This window comes from Orcinus orca, chromosome 1 (genome assembly GCF_937001465.1).
Source record: "Orcinus orca chromosome 1, mOrcOrc1.1, whole genome shotgun sequence".
NCBI classification, from domain to species: Eukaryota; Metazoa; Chordata; class Mammalia; order Artiodactyla; family Delphinidae; genus Orcinus; species Orcinus orca.
In genome coordinates, this window is record NC_064559.1 from 129,495,311 (window position 1) to 129,516,011 (window position 20,701).

General features: G+C 45.9%; 2 long non-coding RNA genes across 5 annotated transcripts in view; one reads left to right on the plus strand and one right to left on the minus strand.

Annotated features, from left to right (window-relative positions):
- Positions 1 to 5,394: 5,394 nt before the first annotated feature.
- LOC125965453 (uncharacterized) lies at positions 5,395 to 8,066 on the plus strand. The gene is made up of 2 exons (XR_007479327.1): positions 5,395 to 5,724; positions 6,190 to 8,066. It is a non-coding gene; the product is annotated as an uncharacterized LOC125965453 (long non-coding RNA).
- Positions 8,067 to 15,154: 7,088 nt separating this feature from the next.
- Positions 15,155 to 20,701, minus strand: part of LOC117202381 (uncharacterized) — a 37,793-nt gene continuing 32,246 nt past the window's right edge. For all 4 annotated transcript variants that reach the window (XR_007479304.1, XR_007479296.1, XR_004484722.2 and 1 more), the window contains one exon: positions 15,155 to 20,425. This is a non-coding gene — a long non-coding RNA (uncharacterized LOC117202381). The remainder of the gene's footprint in view (positions 20,426 to 20,701) is intronic.

Genomic DNA, 20,701 nt, shown 5'->3' on the forward strand with positions numbered 1-20,701 from the left:
TGATGCAAAGCCAGAGGAAGACTGGAGACCCAGGGCAAAGGAGAAAGGATTACTGTACTGAAGAATTCTGCCTGCTGGTGGTGGAACTGCTCTGGGAGAGAGCCAGGCTACAGGGGAAGGTGCTGGTTATCTCCAGGCTTACACAGTGCAGAGTGCACTGCTTTAGGGGCAGACACTCCTCAGATTCCAGCAGGGCTGCCCTGAAGATGCTGGGACAAACTGGTTGAGTTCGTCCAGTATGTGCCATGCGCACAACACCCAAAGAATCCCACCTTATCCTTTAAGACTCATCAAGGTTGGCTCAAATACCCATTCCAAGACCGGTGGAAAGTACAAGTCACCCCCAAAGATATCTGCAAATTCTAAAGGAGGCTTGTTCATGGGCAGCCTTGGCTCTGAGCTCCTGCTTCCCCTGAACTAATTCCATGTCTGACTCTGCTCCCTGTTCTGTAGCTGCTGTCCTGGTTTTACATCACAGTGACCCTGTGGAACGCAGCCCCTTCCCTTGGTTTCCCCTAAGAAAGCTACTCCTACCAACCTGTGTGAATGCTTGTGAAACAGACTCTCCTGAAGGCACAAGGAAGCTGTGGAGGGGATTCCATCCGAGCAGAACAACCGACTTCAGATTCTGAAGTAGACTTCCTTGTTTGTAAGGGTTTGTTGGCCTCTCAGTAATGTGGCCTGTCATCTTCCTTCTCCCTCCACAACTAGTGAAGACCAAGATGCTGATGTCAAAGGTGCGTTGGAAGAGTTTGATCAAAAGTACTGCATTGTGGGCTTCCCTGGTGGTGCAGTGGTTGAGAGTCCGCCTGCTGATGCAGGGGACACGGGTTCGTGCCCCGGTCCGGGAAGATCCCACATGCCGCGGAGCGGCTGGGCCCGTGAGCCATGGCCGCTGAGCCTGCACGTCTGGAGCCTGTGCTCCGCAACGGGAGAGGCCACAGCAGTGAGAGGCCCGCATACCACAAAAAAAAAAAAAAAAAAAGTACTGCATTGTGAGTCGGTAGAAGCAATATTTCTACATTATAACCCGGTTGTGATTTTTTAATATATGATTTAAACTATTAACCTCTTAATCGCTATTTATAAGTTAGCACATATTATGTGATTTTAAGTATGTATATGTAATTAAAACAACGCATGAACTGTTATACACAGACGTGTCTATTTCATTTATATTCTGACACATTTTTGTATTCTCATAAACCAAATCTTATCTTAAATGCTCACTGGGTAAATAGGGATACTCCAATATTCAGAGTTACCTCACCCTCAGCACTCACCCAGTGTTTTGTGTCCACTACTTCACTCTCCTTGAAGTGATAGCTATATCTTCTTTTTTTTTAACATCTCTATTGGAGTATCCAATAGAGATTTACTATGGAGTATCCAATAGAGATTTAGAGATTTACTAAACTGCTTTACTTTGGTGTATTAGTTTCTGCTTTCTAACAAAGTGAATCAGCTATACATATACATATATCCCCATATCTCCGCCCTCTTGCATCTCCCTCCCACCCTCCCTATCCCACCCCTCTAGGTGGACACAAAGCACCGAGCTGATCTCCCTGTGCTATGTGGCTGCTTCCCACTAGCTATCTATTTTACATTTGGTAGTGTACATATGTTCATGCCACTCTCTCACTTCCTCCCAGCTTACCCTTCCCCCTCCCCATGTCATCAAGTCCATTCTCTACATCTACGTCTTTATTCCTGTCCTGCCCCTAGGTTCTTCAGAACTTTTTTTTTTATATTCCATGTATATGTGTTAGCATGTGGTATTTGTTTTTCTCTTTCTGACTTATTTCACTCTGTATGACAGAATCTAGGTCCATCCACCTCACTACAAATAACTCAATTTCATTTCTTTTTATGGCTGAGTAATATTCCATTGTATATATGTGCCACATCTTCTTTATCCGTTCATCTGTCGATGGACACTTAGGTTGCTTCCATGTCCTGGCTATTGTAAATAGAGCTGCAATGAACATTGTAGTACATGACTGTTTTTGACTTATGGTTTTCTCAGGGTATATGCCCAGTAGTGGGATTGCTGGGTCGTATGGGAGTTCTATTTTTAGTTTTTTAAGGAACCTCCATGCTGTTCTCCATAGTGGCTGTATCAATTTACATTCCCACCAACAGTGCAAGAGGGTTCCCTTTTCTCCACACCTTCTCCAGCATTTATTGTTTGTAGATTTTTTGATGATGGCCATTCTGACCGGTGTGAGGTGATACCTCATTGTAGTTTTGATTTGCATTTTTCCAATGATTAGTGATGTTGAGCATCTTTTCATGTGTTTGTTGGCAATCTGTATATCTTCTTTGGGGAAATGTCTATTTAGGTCTCCTGCCCATTTTTGGATTGGGTTGTTTGTTTTTTTAATATCGGATAGCTATATCTTAACACATACCGTCCAGCCCAACATACAGTCTGTCCTCAGTCAAAGGTTGTTGAGTTGTTGCTGTCATTTTAGAGATAAGAAATAGCAACTCCAAAGGGTTAGGAGACTGGGCCAAAGCACACAGCTATTAATGAGCAGAGTTGGCTGGACTAGAACAGTTTCCTAATGTTCCAGCCAGGGCACAAGCCACTCTACCAGACAAGGAAACGTTTCCTCCTACTCCTTTGGCAACAGGGCCCCATCAGGAGGCAGAGATTCTACAAAGCTTTGGACTGGAAGCCACAGAGCTGGAGATATCTGGAGACGTGTTTTTCTTGGATGTGGCGATTGCCCAGGCCGCACATAATTATGGCCTTTTGATAATTTGTTATCAATCATGATAGCTGGCAAGCAGAGTTGGCAACATTTGATTACATGGTTTAGAAATTCCCACTTTTTTTTCATTTCAGACATTATCTCCTTTATTCTCACATTCTTTTCAATGCGTGATAGTAGCACTACACACTGCCAACAGTACACTTGTATAAAGAACACTTCCCCGGAACTCCCCACTTTTCAGAGAGGACAAGGTTAGTGGAAAATTTGCAGAGGTATGGTAATGTACAAAATCCTAGGAAAAGGGCTTTGACACAACACGCATGGCAACCAGGCTGCTAATACTGCAAGTTGCTGTGTTTTGATTGCTAACAGTCAATTTGGTTATGGTATGAAGAAGGTTTTTTTTAAAAACAAATCACAATTTATTGAGATTTTGGAGATATATTCTCACAAGTTGAAAAAATGTGGTCTCCAAATATAATTTTAAGAAAAACACTTTAAAGGAATGTTAACATTCCCCTAAAGGGGAAACGTATGGAATGTGTGTGTGTGCATGTGCACCTGTGCGCACATGTACATGTGTTTAAATCTTCGTGACTTCTGAACAAGTGGACAAGTCAAGCTCTCAAAGGCAGAACCGTCTCTGGGTAGAATCGTACTGTTGCCATAGGTTGCGTCCCGTCTTGCTGCCTTCCCACCAATCGATTGATGAAAAAGTCCTTGTCGATATCCCACCTCTCCCCCTTTTCCTTCCGTCCCTCTCTGGGTCCCAGCTAGCTCTCAGAGTTGTCCCCCATGAAACACTGTCCTAGGGAGGCAGCTGGGGAAGACATGTCTCTATTAAGTGATTAGATCACAGACTATGAGGGTGAGAAGAAACCTCAGTGGATCCTCTGGGGCAAGGCTTCATTGTACACATGGAAAAAGGCTTAAGGACCAAAGACCTCGGTCTTCAGTGTGGACATCAGGGCAGACTTTGAGAATGCTGTCTGGGGGGTCCCTCAGTGCTTTCCCAGAACCCAGGAGAGCAACCCCACATGGACAGCCTTGATGGAGGGGATCATCCTTGAGATCCCAGAACCAATCTACTCTTTGCCTTGTCTCTCTCCCCCAACCCCCTGCCCCCAAATCCACCCCTCTGAATAGGCCTTGAGGAGCCTACCTCCAAATGCAGCTATGCAGGATGACCCTTCCAGATTCAGACTGCTGGCAGAGGTGGATGAATACATCCTCTTGAGAGGATTGCTTGGGCTTAAATCATCATATTGTCAAGAAGAAACACTTGCCACGAGTCCTTTAATTGACAGTCTTTGACTTACGACAAATTTACTGTTTTAGAAAAACCAAGAGCCAAAAAGGCAGTTGTTAGTTCTCAACTTGATTTATAAAATTTGTGGGCATAGGTGTCATTCCCTTCTTCCCTGACTTATAGACACACCACCTACGCCCTACAAAGGCGTCTCATCGTTCCGAAGATAGTCCAGATCTAAAAAGGGCCCTCAAGATGGGACCTTGTTCACCTCTCTGGCCTCATACTGTACCTCTGGCCCTTTCTCTGCATCCAGCCGTCTTGTCTTCTTCCTGGGGGAAGCATTTTCTGATTCCGCATTTCCGGTCAGGACCCCCAACCCCGACCCAGGTACGCCCTGTCTCAGCAACTTTGCAATCTTTGCAGAATTGGAGGTAAGCAAGTCATTGAGTAACTACTTGGTTATTGACTCCACATTCCTGAATGCCAGCTCCCAGAGGGCAGGGACATCTCTGTCTTATCCCCCAAGACCTTAGGGCTGTGCTTGGATATAAAATGGGTATGAAACATTTGTTTGAATGAATAATAGGGGTGGGGGGTCAGAATGTCTGGGCAGCCTCCCTAAATATGGGATGAATTTGGCCAGCTGATTAGCTCTGGGAGCCAGAGAGACAGAGCCTGGGTGCGTGGGGAGGGCAGCCAGAGGCTGGGGAGAAGGAGGCCCAGCCTGGGAGCATCTCACACAAAGGCCTGCACCACCCTGCTGGCCTGGCTCTTCCAGTGTTGAGCAGAAACAGCACCCAGGGATTTGACTTAGGTTCCTTGTTTTTCTGAGTGAAACAGTATGGGAACGAAAAGCAACACACATTCAAGTATTCCTTGAAGGTCTGGGAAATCCTCACGAGGAACAGGACAAGTTGGAGTGACCAAACTCCTTCACACTTCAAAGCCCAGAGGGCCCTGGTCTTCCATGGGCATTAGACGTTTATGACTCCCGTTGAAAGAACTCCGTGGGCTCTGGAGTCAGCAAGATTCGGGTTCAAATCTCCCTGCTTCCACCTGCTAGCTGTGTGAACTCAGGCGAGTGACGTAACCTCTCCTCCAGCTTCAACATCCTGGATTACTATAGGAACTAACATCATAAATGAAGCATTTGACGTAGAGGAGACATTGTAAGTAAAGAATAGCTAAAATTATGATGGTCTGGGCTTCCCTGGTGGCGCAGTGGTTGGGAGTCCGCCTGCCGATGCAGGGGACGCGGGTTCATGCCCCGGTCCGGGAAGATCCCACATGCCGCGGAGCGGCTGGGCCCGTGAGCCATGGCCGCTGAGCCTGTGCGTCCGGAGCCTGTGCTCCGCAACGGGAGAGGCCACAACAGTGAGAGGCCCGCGTACCGCAAAAAAAAAAAAAAAAAAGAAAAATGATGTTTTGATTACTCTGTTAGCTCCTGGAGGAATGTGGACTTTGAGCTATGCAGATTTTGACTCTTCTTTTACTAGGGGTTAAATAATAACCCACTGTGAGGCAGGTGTTTATATAGCTGTTAGGAAGTTTGTTTCTCAATTAGTAAAAAAATTTTTTTTTCTTTAAACAACTCATTAGCCCCATTAAATCCAAGTATAGCGCTGACTCAGAAGCTTTATAGTTAGGATTATCTCTAGCAATTAGTACTCTCCTGACTTGGTGAGAAGAGAGAACCCCTGTTCTGCTGTCCCGGAAATGCTGCGCTCGGATGTGGAGCCCCATCGCCAGGTAACCTGAGGAAGAACACACGCGGAGGCCGCATTCCTGAACGAGGAGCTGGGCTCTATGTTGGCTCCTTATAAGGAGCGAGTTATCATCAGTCCCGCAGAGAGGTCACCGCTAGTTTTTTTCTCTCTCTCCTCAAGGGGCTGAAATCAGCTTTTTTCCTCGGAGGGTTGGGGCGGTGATTAAACAGGGTAAATATGCCAGCGCCTCAGCTGTCCAACTATGGGATGTTGACAGACACTGTAGCCTTGTTGGGGTTTTTTTTGTTTGTTTTGTTTTTTTGCCTGATCCTAGGGACTCTAAAAAGACATACTTGGAAGCCTCCCCTTCCCCTAAAGGCAAGTCAGCCTGCAGAGCCTGTTTTGCAACTGGGGCCCAGACACCAACGGTGGCCGGTGGGAGGGGCTGGAGTGTGTTTTGACTCTCCCACTGCTGTCAGTTCCTTTCTTCCCTTTCCCTTCACGGTAGCCCTTGAACCTTGATGCTGGAGCAGGCAGCGGCTGGGAGGAACAGGGGATCCAGAAAGTGCCAGATGATGCTTTTCCTCCTCTCAGAAGGATCACAGGAGCAAGGACGTAAGGTGGCCACCCTGGGATTGCCGAAGCTCGAGCCTCACCTCCTCTCTGAAGCCCTCTGTCCTGCCGACCCCTCCTCTGTCCTCGGGACGCCCATTGCACCGCCTCGCTCCCAGTGCACAGTCTGATGCTCGCTTGCCACGGTCTTTGGAGTGGATTGTGGTGCTTTCCTGGTCACGTTGGTCTTGCCTCCCCACCAAGACCGCAAGTTCCTCACAGGCAGGTGTACTGCTTCCACTTCATCTGTGACCCTGCATTAGTGCTGGGCTGTGTTCAACGGCTGCTCAGTGAAAGCTGGTTGATGGCTTGATGGAAAGCGGATTAGGTGACACGCTCCGGAAGGTCTGGATTATCACCTTTCTATGCTTCGTTGAGAATGATCCCAAGGTTGCTGAGGGCTGGCTGGTTATCTGCAGGCATCTAGGATTCCTCCACCCGACACTTCTCCTAGCTGCCCCTGGAGCTGACCAGGCCCAACAGTTTCACTTTCCCTTCCTCTTGCAGGTGTCCATTTTTAAAATCCACTCTCCAGATGCTCCTCCAGTCCCATGTGAGTGAGCCCCACTGTGTGCTAAGATATCAGTGCAAAGGAAGCAGAGCTACTGACCTGCCCCGGGAGCCTTCTGTTTAGTTCAGGAGTCAAAACACGCACTGGGGGGTACCTCCATGGGTCCCCCCAACATTTGCCTTTCTTCCATCCCTCAGGGTGTTTTTAAAGCTTTTATCGTCTATCCAATTTCCTGTTGTTCCTTTCCACAGCCTGGGAACATGGACCAACTTCTCAATGTCCTCTTTGTGGTTCCCTGACATCCTTCATGGACCTCCTTGTCTTTTTATGGGTTTTATTGTTAATCACCATAGGAGCAAATAAGAATAACAGGCATGGGAAAGTTACAAAGGTCCCCAAATCTTTACTTTTAACTCCTGCTTATGGAAGGTAAATTTGGTGCAACTTTTCTGGACAGAAAATTGGCAGTATTGCCTTTAAAAGTTCGTGTACCACCAAACATAAAAATAAACTCCAAATGAATTAAAGACTTAAATGTAAGACCTGAAACCATAAAGCTCCTAGAAGAAAACATAGGCAGTAAGCTCTTTGACATTTGTCTTCGTCATATTTTTTTGGATATGTTTCCTCAGGCAAGGGAAACAGGAAGCAAAAATAAACAAATGGGACTAGATCAAACTAAAAAGCATTTGCACAGCAAAGGAAACTACCAACAAAAACGGAAAGGCAGCCTACTGAATGGGAGAAGATATTTGCAAATGATACATCTGATAGGGGGTTAATGTTCAAAATACGCAAAAAACTCATACAACTCAACATCAGAAACACAATCAACCCAATTAAAAAGTGGGCAGAGGACCTGAACAGACATTTTTCCAAAGAAGAGTACAGATGGCCGACAGACACATGGAAAGATTCTCAACATTGCTGATCATCAGGGAAATGCAAAAACCACGAGGCAATATCACCTCACACCTGTTGGAATGGCTATCATCAAAAAGACAAGAGATAACAAGTGTTGGTAAGGATGTGCAGAAAGGGGAACCCTCATGCACTTTTGGTGGGAATGTAAATTGGTGCAGCCACTATGGAAAACAGTAAGGAGGCCCCTAAAAAAGGGTGTGCCTCTCAATTCCCACTTCCTGCCTCCTTCAGGCTAAGCCCACCCTGGGTCTAGAGGGACACTGCCTCCCTGAAAGCTCACCACTCACAGGAGGCCAAGTGCTGCTTTTTTGGGCAAATAAATATGAATTGTGGACATGCACATGCCCCAGCCTAATACTGCAAAGCCCCCATCTCCATCTCCTGTGGCCCCTCCTCCCAGTCAGCCCCTCTCCGGTCTTTCCCATGTGATGTACAGGTCACAAGGGCATGAACTCCTGTATCCTTTCTCCATCTATGGTCAGGTCCTTTGGCTTTGCAAGCTGTGAACTGACAAATTGCTGGGGGAACTCTCTTCCCCACCACTCGTACTGTGCAGGGGAGGGGGTGGAGTAGCTCGGAGGCTCCCTGGTGCCCCTCTAGCGCTGTGACCCTTGTCTAGTTGTTTAAGAAGAAAGTGCAGAAGACCTGCAAGGGCACTGCTGCACTGCTGTCAGAAGAGCTGGATCAGAATCCCAGCTTTGCATGTGCCTGCAGGTAACACACCTAGCCTCTCTGACGATGGCTGTGAAGGTCTTAGGAGCCGGTACAGGAAAGCACATTGTAAACTGTTAAGCTCTAAGTAAATGCCAGGTGTTATTACCCAGAAAGGGATAAGAGTCAAAGAACAAGACTAGGATAGCCGTGGGATTCTTCTCTGCTTTATTCACTGCTGCATCCCCATAACTGAGAACGGTGCCTGACTCACAGCTGGCACTCAGTAAAAGTTTTTAAATGAATGAACAAATGAATGCACTATCTATGGGTCCTTGATGGTTTCTCCATTCTCTCTTTTAACCTGTGACATTTCAGACTTATCTCCCAAGAAAACACGTCCTGTATGAAAGTGGGAAAAGGCAATGGAAGGGGATGGTTTGTTTCTTGCTGTGTGAATTTGGACCAGTTCTTCATCATTCTGGGCCTCAGTTTCCACATCTGGCAAGTGGGAATAATAACATGATCCACAATCTTCATCCCTGGGGTAGTGCAAACAGCTAATGGGAACACCTAGGTTTAAAGGCTTTCCTGTGTATGTGGTGCCTTTTTTTTTTTTAATGTGGTGCTTTTTTTTTTTTTTTTTTTTTGCGGTACGCGGGCCTCTCACTGTCGTGGCTTCTCCCGTTGCGGAGCACAGGCTCTGGACGCGCAGGCTCAGCGGCCATGGCTCACGGGCCCAGCCGCTCTGGGCATGTGGGATCTTCCCGGACCGGGGCACGAACCCGTGTCCCCTGCATCGGCAGGCGGACTCTCAACCACTGCGCCACCAGGGAAGCCCTAATGTGGTGCCTTTTAAAAGTACCTTGGATTACAGCAGCCCAGACAGGGACACTTAAAGGACCCATGTAGACCCTCACCTATGTTCCAATGACAAATCAGTCTCGAAGATGAAGAAAATATTTTATTTGTTAGATGTTGCCTGTACTAAAATGAGTTGAGCTGTCTGCGTGGGCAGAAATTTGTTTGGTTAGGAATTGAATTCATGATGTGTGTCCAGTCTTCCCTAATGATCTATATAAGGAAAGGGAAATACTCCCACACAGGATCAGTTTACAAAGTCTTGAGAAATCAATAACTCTCTGGGTTTACCTAACACACGTGCCCACTCCTGACTCAGCCTGCTCAAGTCAGGAGCTTTTCGGAAATGCAGCGAGCTCCCTAAACAGATATGACAGCTCTTATTTCATCACCGGAACATGTTTTCTGAAAGGCGGTGCTGAGCCCCAGCACACAGACCAGCTTGGACACAATCTCAGCGTCCAAGGCTGCTTGCAGAGATGGCCTCCCTATTATGCATATCAGATTTTCCCAGCAACCCTCCTCCCTCCTCCTCTCGCAACGCCCCGTGCCTGCTTGCTGGCTGGGCCTGCAGTCTCTCTGACGAAGACAAAGTTTTTCACTGATGGCTGGAGAGAGAGCCTGAATGAACATACGTACCCCAGGATACAGCTTACATGACTACCAAGCTGTCACCTGTCAGTACCTGGAGGAGAGCAAAGGGCCCAGAAAGGGAAACTTAGGGATAAGAACAAGGTTGACCTACTTTAGAATTCGGTCAAGCATCAGCTCTGGACCACAGTAACCGAGGCCCTTTTTTGCCCGTGTCCTCCCCCATCCATGCAGGGCACCTTCCATCATTGTCTGCTTCTTGAGCCCGGAGAGACTCGAAGAAGGTCTTCAAGAAAACACATGCCCTAATTTGCCTTTTGTCCCTGAAGCCATGGACATAAGGTTCACGGTATGCTGTGCTGAATAGGGCCATGAACTGTGTAGGCACATGGAATTTTGGACAAACCACTTAACCCCTCCAGGCCTCAGTTTCTTCATCTGTAAAATGAGTGGTTAAACTGGAAATTTTCCAAGTTCTTTTCTAGTGCTCAAAGACTGCTAAACTCTTTGGATTCAGTAGAATGTCGGGGATTCTGTATGTTGCCCTCTTGAGTGAATATATACTTGGGGCATACCCAATACAGTCCTTTGAGGTTCTTCCTGCCTACAGTTGATTATGCTTGAGTCCTAGAGAGCGTCTGAACTATCTGGGTTCTTGGTCTTTGCTGCCTCCTAGCTGTGTGTGACCTTGGAAAACCTTTGCATCTCTGCTTCTTTATTGCTAGAACAAAGTGAAAGCTCCTGCTTGGCCAGGTCAGTGGGAGGTTAGAATTGATGTAGCCAAGGAGCTGTTGGCTCCCTTCCTTCCTTCTTGCTGATGGAGTCATACTGGGCTGGATGTGTTCAGAGGAGGTAAGCTCAAGAACTGTTCCACAGATGTATTGGTTAGGCTTATTGGCTAAGCTGCTGTAACAAAGAGACCCCAAAATACAGTGGCCCAAATGTGTTCAAATTTAATTTCTCTCTTATTAACAGAGGTCATAAGCTAGAGGTAGGAGGCTAGTGAGCAGCTCTGCTCTGTGAAACCTTAATTTTCCACATCCTGCTCTTCTTTAAGACCAGCTCAGAGCCCACCTTTCTTGGAGGCCCCAGATCCCTCTTGTCCACAGGGATCACACACGGTCAGTTCTCCTCAGTGGACACTGCACGCACTGCCTTGCAGGGCTGGATAACTTTGCAGGTGAGAAAGTTGTGACTCCCCCACCAGGTTGGGAGCCCCTTGAGGTCAAGGGTCATGTGTTCTTGACATTTATTCCCATGGAGTTGGCACATGGTAGGCTCTCCGGGAGGGTTTGCCCCAAGTGCATGCATTACTGGAAACTTCAGCCAGCCACAATCATGAAAGCTGAGGTGTTTGCTTAGTCATCACCGCTACATATTTTTCAGCTTAATTACCATGCAGTTTCTTCATATCTTCCAATAAATGAAAGAAAAAATGTGTATTGGGGGTTGTGTGAAAATTAACTCTCATAAAAATCCTTGACTCACCACAAAAATTCAAGAAATGTGCTTCTTACACATGGACACAGAAATGTGGATTCTCCTGTCCTGTGCAAGTTAAGAGCCTTGGGTGCAAGAGCTGACTGGGCTGCGCAGTGGAGCAAATATTTCTATTCTGTGTTAAGTTTATAGAATCAGATTTCGTAGTGGAAAAACTTGCTCCCGTGGTTAGTTGTGGTAACTGCCCCTATTTAGCTAGTTTATGGCTAATCCCAATCTCAAATAGCAGTGTAATTCACTCATCTACCATGGTGTTGATTTTACAGTTTGTGCATTGAAGGGAAAACCACACTGCTCAAGTGAGCTGGTCAATGGGAGGCCTGTTGAGCTATTTCACAGTAGGTATGGGTTGGCGAGGGAGGATATATTTTGTTTCACCTGCTTTAAACATTTTCAGACTAACATTCTCTGTGGCTGTTCTCTGTGTTAGATCAAACTTCAAGTTCTTTCTCACTGAGCATCTTGGTCCTGCCCACTGCTGCTCCTTTAGTCTATTTCTGCAGTGAGTGAGATGTTATGTGTCCTTTTCTGGCACTGGAACCTTCATAAACATGGCAAACCTTCCTCTGCTTTGGCTGCTGGCTAAAACCTATGGCTACACATAAGCAGCCTCATAAACAGGGATGCCTCATACGGTTGTGCAGGCTGTACACTGCATGACTCCAAGGAGTGCCATTTACATGGACCACAGTGGAACCTCCAAAGCTGTATTGGTACAGCCTCCGCAATATTCCAGGAAAGCCCCATCTCCTAGATTACCTGAAAATTTCTCTATATGCCAAAAGCACTCTTCTAGATACCACCCTGAATAAAACAGACAAAAGGTCCTACACCCAGGAAGCTTACATTCCAGTGAGAGGAATACATGATAAACAAATTACATACGGGCACATATGTAATGTTATATCTGCATTACATATATGTAATATTATATTAGATGGTGATAAAGAAGTAGAAAGTAAATCAGGGAAGGCGAAGAGAGTGGGAGGAGGTGAATGTTAAATAGAGTAGGGATCTGGGAAGGATTTTCTGAGAAGATGCCACTTGAGCAAAGCCTGAGGAGACAAGGGAGTGTGCTGTGTGGATCCCTGGGGGAAGAAGGTTCCACACGGAAGGAATAGTAAGTGCAAAATCCCCGAGGCAGGAGTGTGCCTGGCATATTGAAGAAACAGCAAGAAGGCTGGTGTGGCTGCAGTGGGGCCAGTGAGTGCGGTAGTGACGTGGTCAGACAGATCCGGAAGCAGGACCATGTTGGGCTTTGGAAGGCTGTGATGTACTTGGACCTTACACTGCATCAGATGAAAAACCATGTGACGGTTTTGAGCAGAGGAGAGACAAAAGTTAAACAAAAGTCACTCTAACTAATGAGATCAGACAAAGGAGACAAGAGTAGAATCAGGAGACCAATTAGGAGACAATTACAAGGATTCAGAGGTGATGGTGCCTTGAGCCAGCTTGGTAGTAGGAGCAGATGAGAAAGGGTCGTATTCTGGATATATTTTGTAGGTAGAGCTAATAGGACTTGTTGACAGATGCAATGAGGGTATGAAAGAAAGGGAGGAGTTAAGGGTGACTCTGACGTCGTTGGAAGGCTGGAGCTGTCTTGCGCTCCATGCCCTCCCAGGTAGTAGAACATGGGGCAGCAGATTTGGACATGCCAGGATTGAGGGGCTGGTTAGACACCAAGTGAGGATGAGCGAGCTTGAGTTCTGGCTGGATGTAAACAATCTGACGGTGTTTGGAGCCAGGACACTGGAGGAGACGCCCACTGGGGTGAATGCAGGTAGAGCAGGGGCAGTCAGGGACAGAGCCCTGGGGCACTGCAAAGCTAAGAATTCACCAAAGCGTCCCACCCTCCTTTTTTAAACCTAATTTCCTAGGCCGTATTTAACAAATCTTGTTATTTTCAGTTCTATAAACCTCCTATATTCTTCTTAGAACAAGTCAAATACATTGAAACCAGTGCTGTAGCAGGGACATCATGTCATCCATTTAAGAAATCCTTATTGAGAGCCCGTTATGTGTGGGCTTTAGGAGCTGGGGATAACCAGCCAGCCTCTGGCCCCGAGAAGCTTCTGTTACCGTTGAGGAAAATGACACAACTTGACATGGAAGTAAACACACCAGATAAATTCAAATTGCAGCAGGGGCTGTGAAGAAACTAGCACGGATAAAGGAGGAGAGGGTAATTCAGGACAGGAACGGTGGTTTCACTGAGGACATGTTCTTTGAACTGAAACCAAGGTGATGAGAAGGAGGCACTCCATGTTTGGAGGAGGAAGGAGAGTTCCAGGCCGAGGGAGCAGCCAGTGTCAAGACCTGAGATGGGAACGAGCTAGGCTACCTTGGGATGACAGAAAGTAGAGAGCTGGTGTGGCGGGGATGCAGTGAAAGGGGGAGCCGTGTAGGGGACAAGGTTAGAGAGGTGGGCAAGGGGCTGGGCGGTCCAGGTTGAGTCTCGCTGGCCTGGCAAGAACATTGGGTTTTATTTCCCAGCAGGCAAGTGGTTATGGGCTGTGGTTCATCCTGACTACTGAGTGCAGCACAGCCTGTAGAGAAGCAGGGAGACTGGCATGGCCGGGGGCGGGGTGATGGGGCGTGTCACAGGGAATGAGGACAGAAATGGTACAAGTCGGGGAGGGGTTCTGGTGTCGTTTGAAGGCATGGCTGACAGACGGCGTGAAGGAGGAGGAAAGTCAAGGATGACTCCTAGATTTTGGCTTGAGCAACTGAATGGATGTTGGCACAGGTTACAAGATGGGGCAAACTGGAAGAGGGCCAGGCTGGGGGGAGAAATGAAGAGTTCCACTATGACTCTGACTGTGAGATGACGTTAAATTTGAGATGCCTGTTAGCCGCTTTGCAATTCTGCACGTTGTCTACAAAGGAAGTCACACATTCATTCAGTTAATATTTGTTGAATGAGTGAGTGGACGCCAACCCTTTTTGGATGAGGGAGGCCAGGCTGGGAGTTAAAGATTGGCGATTAGCGTCAGTGATGATGCTAACATAACACCTTAGGAAGCAGTGTCACCGATGTCATTGTGACCAGTCATCTGGGAACGATGATCTCTCTTCATAGGTGAAGGATCTATGTCAGAGTCTGCAGGACCAATGTGCCCACCCCAGGGGCAGATCCAGACCCTGTACCTGTGCTTTTTCCACTATCCCACACCGCAGGCCCCCGAGAGAGCTGTCACAGAACGTCCCACATGATGTGGAAACAGCCGTGGCCCTTGGGCACATGGTGGGTAACTCTGGCCAGTCAGAAGCTGCGGACCCAGTTCCAGCCTGAAGTGGTCAGGGCCATCAGTAGGCAGCACAAAGCCGGCCAGGGCTTCCAAACAGGCCTGACCCAGCTCTGTGACAAGAGCAATGTGTCACCCTCAGGCAATTCCTCTCCTTGTCTCTGAGTCAGAAACAAGGGGGGGGAAGGTTGGCTCAGGCTTCGGGAATGGAATCCAGGCCAGGTTTCTTCTGCAGGAGCCAGGCCTCTTTTCTGGGCAGTTGGCTTCACTGGAGTTAATTAATGAGGGGGCAGGAGGGGTGGGCATGGCACCTTGTCCAAGACTATAGCCTCTCATGTCCCCGTTTCCAAATTTACAATCTCACAACCCAGTTTGGCATTCCCTTTAAGAAAATTTATTTTTGTAAATGCTCACGTCAAAGGTAGAAATATAGATATTTACTTTGCAGATGAAAGTGATATATATTAAATAATAACTGTAACGGTGAGTCTCAAATTTAAGCATAACAATCAGTGGGGAGAAGAGGTGGTATCTTAGTTCACTTGGGCTGCAATAACAAAATACCACATATCTGGTAGCTTCTAAACACCATAAATTTATTTCTCATGGTTCTGGAGGCTGGGAAGGGAAGTCCAAGATCAAGGTGTCAGCATGGTCATGTTCTATTGAGTGCTCTCTTCCTGGTTCATAGCTGGTACCTTCTCTCTGTCTTCACATGGTAGAAGGGGCTAGGGATCCCTCTGGAACCTCTTTTATAAAGGCACTAATCCCAGTCATGAGGCTCCACCCTCATGACCTAAGCACCTCCCAAAGGCCCCACCTACCATCACATTTGGGGGTTAGGATTTCAACATATGAATTTGGGGGGACACAAACATTCTAACCATAGCAGACAGTATTGTGAAGTGATTAAGAGCTTGAAATCTGAAGCCAGACTGCCTGCATTTGACTCCAGACTCTATTACTTACTAGTTATGTGCCTTTGGGAAAGTTTCTTCATCTCTTTGTACCTCAGTTTATTCATCTGTAAGATGGGGGTAATAAGAGTACCCAATCATAGATTGTACTGAGGAATAAATGAGTTAATTAATGTCAAGTACTTGGAATAGTGCCTGCACATAGTATTCTATAGGTAAAAGCTATTATTAATAATAGTATTGTTTTTATAGCTAGACGACTTGTTAAAAATGCCAAGTCCAGAGTCATACACATAGAGTTTCTGTTTCAGTGAACCCCACTGAATTTTTGTGAATTTTTCACAAGCACTACAAGAGATTTTTGATGCAACGGGAACAAAGTGACACTTTGAGAAACCCTGGACTATAAGACAAACATGGGCATCCAGGAACAGGGCAAGGTGTGATGTACTACAGAGAGAAAAATAGGAGTAAAGAATAATGTACTCTTCCCTGATTCATAATTTCATACTCTTCAGTGTGCTGTGTTTAGAAAAGAATCCACTGAGCTCTTGCAATGGACACAAAGAGAGTAATTTAACAGTACTATTGATTTTTCCCTATTACTTTCTTTTGATATATCTCCCACCACCAGATTCTTTAATTGAGATATAATTCACATACCATAAAATTCAAATTTTAAAGTGTGCAATTCAGTGTTGTTCAGTATATTGGCAAAGTTGTGCAATCGTCTCCACTACCTAATTCCAGAATATTTTCATCACTATCCACCGAGAAAGAAAAATATACCCATTACAGTCACTCCCCAGTCTCTTCTCCTCCCAGCCCCTGGCAACCACTAATCTCCTTTTTGTTTCTATGGATTTGCATCTTCTGGACATTTCATGTAGATGGAATCTCCCAATATATGGCCTATAGGCTTCTTTCCTTTAGCTTGCTTTCAAGGTTCATCCATTTTGTAGCATGTATCGGTAGTTTTGTGGTTTCTTTCCTAGCTAAGTAACCGTCTGTTGTACGGGTATATCACATTGAGTTTACCCGTTCATCAGTCGATAGGCATTTAGGCTGTTTCACTTTTCTGGCTATTATGAACCATGCCGCAATGAAATTTGTGTACACATATTTGTGTAGACTGATGCTTTCATTTCTCTCGAGTATATACCTAGGAGTAGAGTTGCCTGGTCCATATGGTAACTCAATGTCAAATTTTTTTAAGAAGTGTTTTCCGAAGCAACTTCACCATTTTACACTCCCACTAGCAATGTGTGAGAGTTTCAATTTCTCCACATCTTCACCAACACTTTTCTGTATAATGTCTCTTTTATTTTAGCCATCCTACTGTGTGTGAAGTGGTATCTCGTTGTGGTGTTGATTTGTATTTTCCTGATGATGTTGAGCACCTTTTCATCTGTCACTTTCTGGTCCTGCCAGGTTTTGGGTCCCCAGGCTGGGGCTATCAGGACATGATGGCATTTACAACAGTGCTGTTGACTCCTTCCTATCAAGCCTAAAGAGGGGCATATTTTATCAGAGTATGAGCAAAATCTAGGCTCTTTCTGCAACAGATGTGGGTTTTGCCTGAGAGCATAGCAAAGGAAATTAACAGCAAAAAAAGTTTTAAAATGATTGATATTTCACAAACTGAGTAGCTAAAGAAAATAAACTAACATAAATAAGGTATAGGAGAAACTCTATTGGAAGAAATTTTATTATTTAAATACTTTCTAGAAAGATATTTACTTGCAGTGAAACCCACTGGCCTGCCTTACCCTCCTGTACATGATGAGTGGCACCACTGTCCCTGTGGACAAATGTCACCTGCCATTTCAGTAAACAAAGGATGTTGCGGCCATAAAGGCATCAGCCACTGCAGCTGACCCAACAGTGCATTCTGAGGGGAATTTCAGATGGAGAAAAACTGGATACTGGCCCTAGTTAAGATGCATATGGAAGGAATCATTTCAATGAGCCCAGACTTTTGTATCTTCTCATACACAGAAAAGCACTAAAATCATTAACTTGAGATGTCTGGGGTTTTTTGTGATTAGCAGTAATCTTTTTTTTTTTTTTTTTTTGCGGTACGCGGGCCTCTCACTGTTGTGGCCTCTCCCATTGCGGAGCACAGGCTCCGGACGCGCAGGCTCAGCGGCCATGGCTCACGGGCCCAGCCGCTCCGCGGCATTTGGGATCTTCCCGGACCGCGGTACGAACCCGTGACCCCTGCATCGGCAGGCAGACGCTCAACCACTGCGCCACCAGGGAAGCCCAGCGGTAATCTTTTGATGTTCGACTACACAGGGATTTTGTTTGTTTGTTTGTTTTTGTTTTTGTTTCTAGCAAAAACTCCTATATATCCTGGCTCCTCCCTTACCTCTTTGGAACAGTCCCTCAGGGCTATCTGAGAGGCTGCCATCCCGGGCTATAGTTCTCAGTAATGCCCCAGATAGAACATAATTGTCAACTTTTAGGTCGAACATTATTTTTCAGTTGACACCCCGGACATCCAGTGACCCCGTAATATGAAAAAATAAACAGGCATTTTCTTGGAACTAGGAGTTAAACTTCCTTCAGGGAGATCTCATGATCTAACCCACCCACAGGATGTTTCCTGACTGCTGAGGGGTTTATGTAGAGTCCTCAGTTTCTCAATCATAAGAATTTCTAAGTGTTCCCAGTCTGCAGTCTGGGGATTAGAAGGCTAAATTCCTGGGGGCCTGGAAAGGGGAGTATATCACTAAGAATCTCTAAGCCTAAACTTGCCGGGAAATGGATTCGATTTTCACTTATGGTGCAAACCAAGAATTCCCTAAAAATGAGATGGCAAATCCAGTGGGACTCCTACCGAGAATATTCTGGGAGGTTCCAGAACCTTTGTCGTTGCTTGGGAAATTCGGTTCTAAACTTAAATGTCCCCTCTCCAGGCACATTCTGTCATCCCGTGAGTGTCATGATGCATCACTCTGCTTTTTAGAGCTTATAGTCGTAGAAATCTCAAACCAAGGCAGATTTTTAAAAAAAGAAGTTTGCAGTTGTTTACACAAAATTCTGTTCTCTGAGGGAGTTGTGTCAAAACCTGAGTGTTAGAACATCTTTGCCACTCTGGAAAGCAGCTAACTGGAGAGACAATAAGAGAAGAAAGGAGGGCCAGTGACAGCTGCTGTAGGCGGCATTTGTATATTTTTTAAAAGGTCCAGCCTTTACCACTTAGTGGCTATGTGGTTTGGGAAAATTACTTTCTATGAACCTCCATTTCTTCCTCTGAGAAACCAAGATAAGGCTACTTACCTCAAAAGGGTGATTTGAGACATACATAAACAATGAAGAGAGCACTTGCATTGTTTTGTTTTTCTCCTCAAACTTTTCCCAGACCCCACCCCCAAACCAGGGAATAATTCCAGGCATTCAGAAGGTATTCTATAAAAATTTTCTTAGATGAAACAAATCCAGTTTTCTGGTTGAATAAAATATGGAATAGATGAGTGCATTTGGTCATTTAACAAATATTTACTGGGTGCCTCTTATGTTCCAGAGACTGTTCTACGTACTGAAGAGATAGCTGTGAACAAAACAGACAAAAATCCATGCCCTCATGGAGCTTCCATGCTAGAAAGGAGAGAGAGACTCTAAATAATGAATCATGAAAACGAAATGGATGTTAACTAGAGGTGAATGTTATAGACAAAAATAAACCAGGGGAGGAGAATGCAGAGTGGCAGGAGTGAGGTGAGGCTAGAGATGGGTCAGGGTATTCTCTCTCTCTCTTTTTTTTTTTTTTAGATACTTAAAAGTTATTGAAGTGTAGCATACACATAGAAAAGTCATGAGTGTACAATTCAGTGAGTTATTGCAAGGTGAAAATGTAAGTGTGCCCAACATATACAATATAACCAGAACCTCAGAAGGCTTCCTTAAGATACTTCTCAATCACTCCTCCTTCCCTCTTCCCTAAAGGTCAGTACTATTCTGATCTCTAATAAAATAGATTAGCTTTGCCTGTCTTTAAACTCTATATAGTGGAATCGTCAGAGGGTCGGGGTATTCTTGAGGGCTCCACTTTACAGTTCCAAAGGCTGGATTCTTTGGGGGTGAGTTAGCCTTCCAGGGCTCATTTCTAAAGAGGCGTCATCTTCCAGCTCAGTGGTCACTCTGGCCCCAGGCGCCCAGCAGACAGGCTCAGGATCGAAAGCTAGGCAGCAGTTGTGAGGATGAGTACCGACCAGATGGGCACATGGAAGGAGACTCTGGGGCAGTGCTCATTGCCCCAGGGAATTAGATCACATTGGGAAAGATTCTCCACCTTGGCTCTGTCTAAAATGTCCTGCGCTGTGTTTCCTTAAACAGCACTGGACAGAGACCAGTTTCTCACACTTCAAAGCCCTTCCCTGTTTGCATTGCACAAGTGACACATTCCTGTCCAAAATCATCCAGACAAACAGCTGCTAATTTCCTAGCAACACTGCCCTAGCCATTCTTGTATGGAATGGAATTAATCCTGGCATAGAAATAGAAGTTTATATTCCAGAAAAAAAACCTTTCAAAATTCCTTCTCCCTGTCTGCCCTAATCCATCCCCAGGGACCATCTTGGACCAAGCTCAGCAGGGAGTTCCCTCAGCAGCTTGAAAGCCCTGACTGTGTGATAGCTTTGTCGGGAGGACTCACAGAAATGCTAGTATTCACAACACTCGCATTTGTGTAGAGCCACCATGGGCTGTTTCTTGACTTCACGGAATCATCAGTTTCTCCCTTATGACAAGTTTAATAGGAAGTCTGAGCAAGCCTACAGAAAGTGATTTAGAATCACATAATGTCAGGGTAGAAAGGCCTTACCCAACTGTCTGGTGGAGGACGGAAAGTAGGTTGTATCCTGCACTTGTTCCAATGCTTGGTGTTGGCTCCCTGTAGCATGTCTGTGAAGGAGTCTCAGGCAGCTGGGTGGGAAAGGAAGTGATGGTGGGTGATCGATTAGCAATGTCTGGTGTGGATGAGATGCAGTAAAGGAGCATGCCTCTTGGGTATTTACCATGCCTGATCTAGGGCCGACTTCTCATTTTACAAATGAGGGAACTGAAATTCAGAGAGTTGAGGTGCCCCCATCAAGACTGTACCCCAGTGAGAAGCAGAACTGGACTCCGAATCCAGCCCTTTAGCTTTCCATCTGGGTATGTTTTTCAACACCAACTCTTTTGCTTTCTTTCATAAGGTCT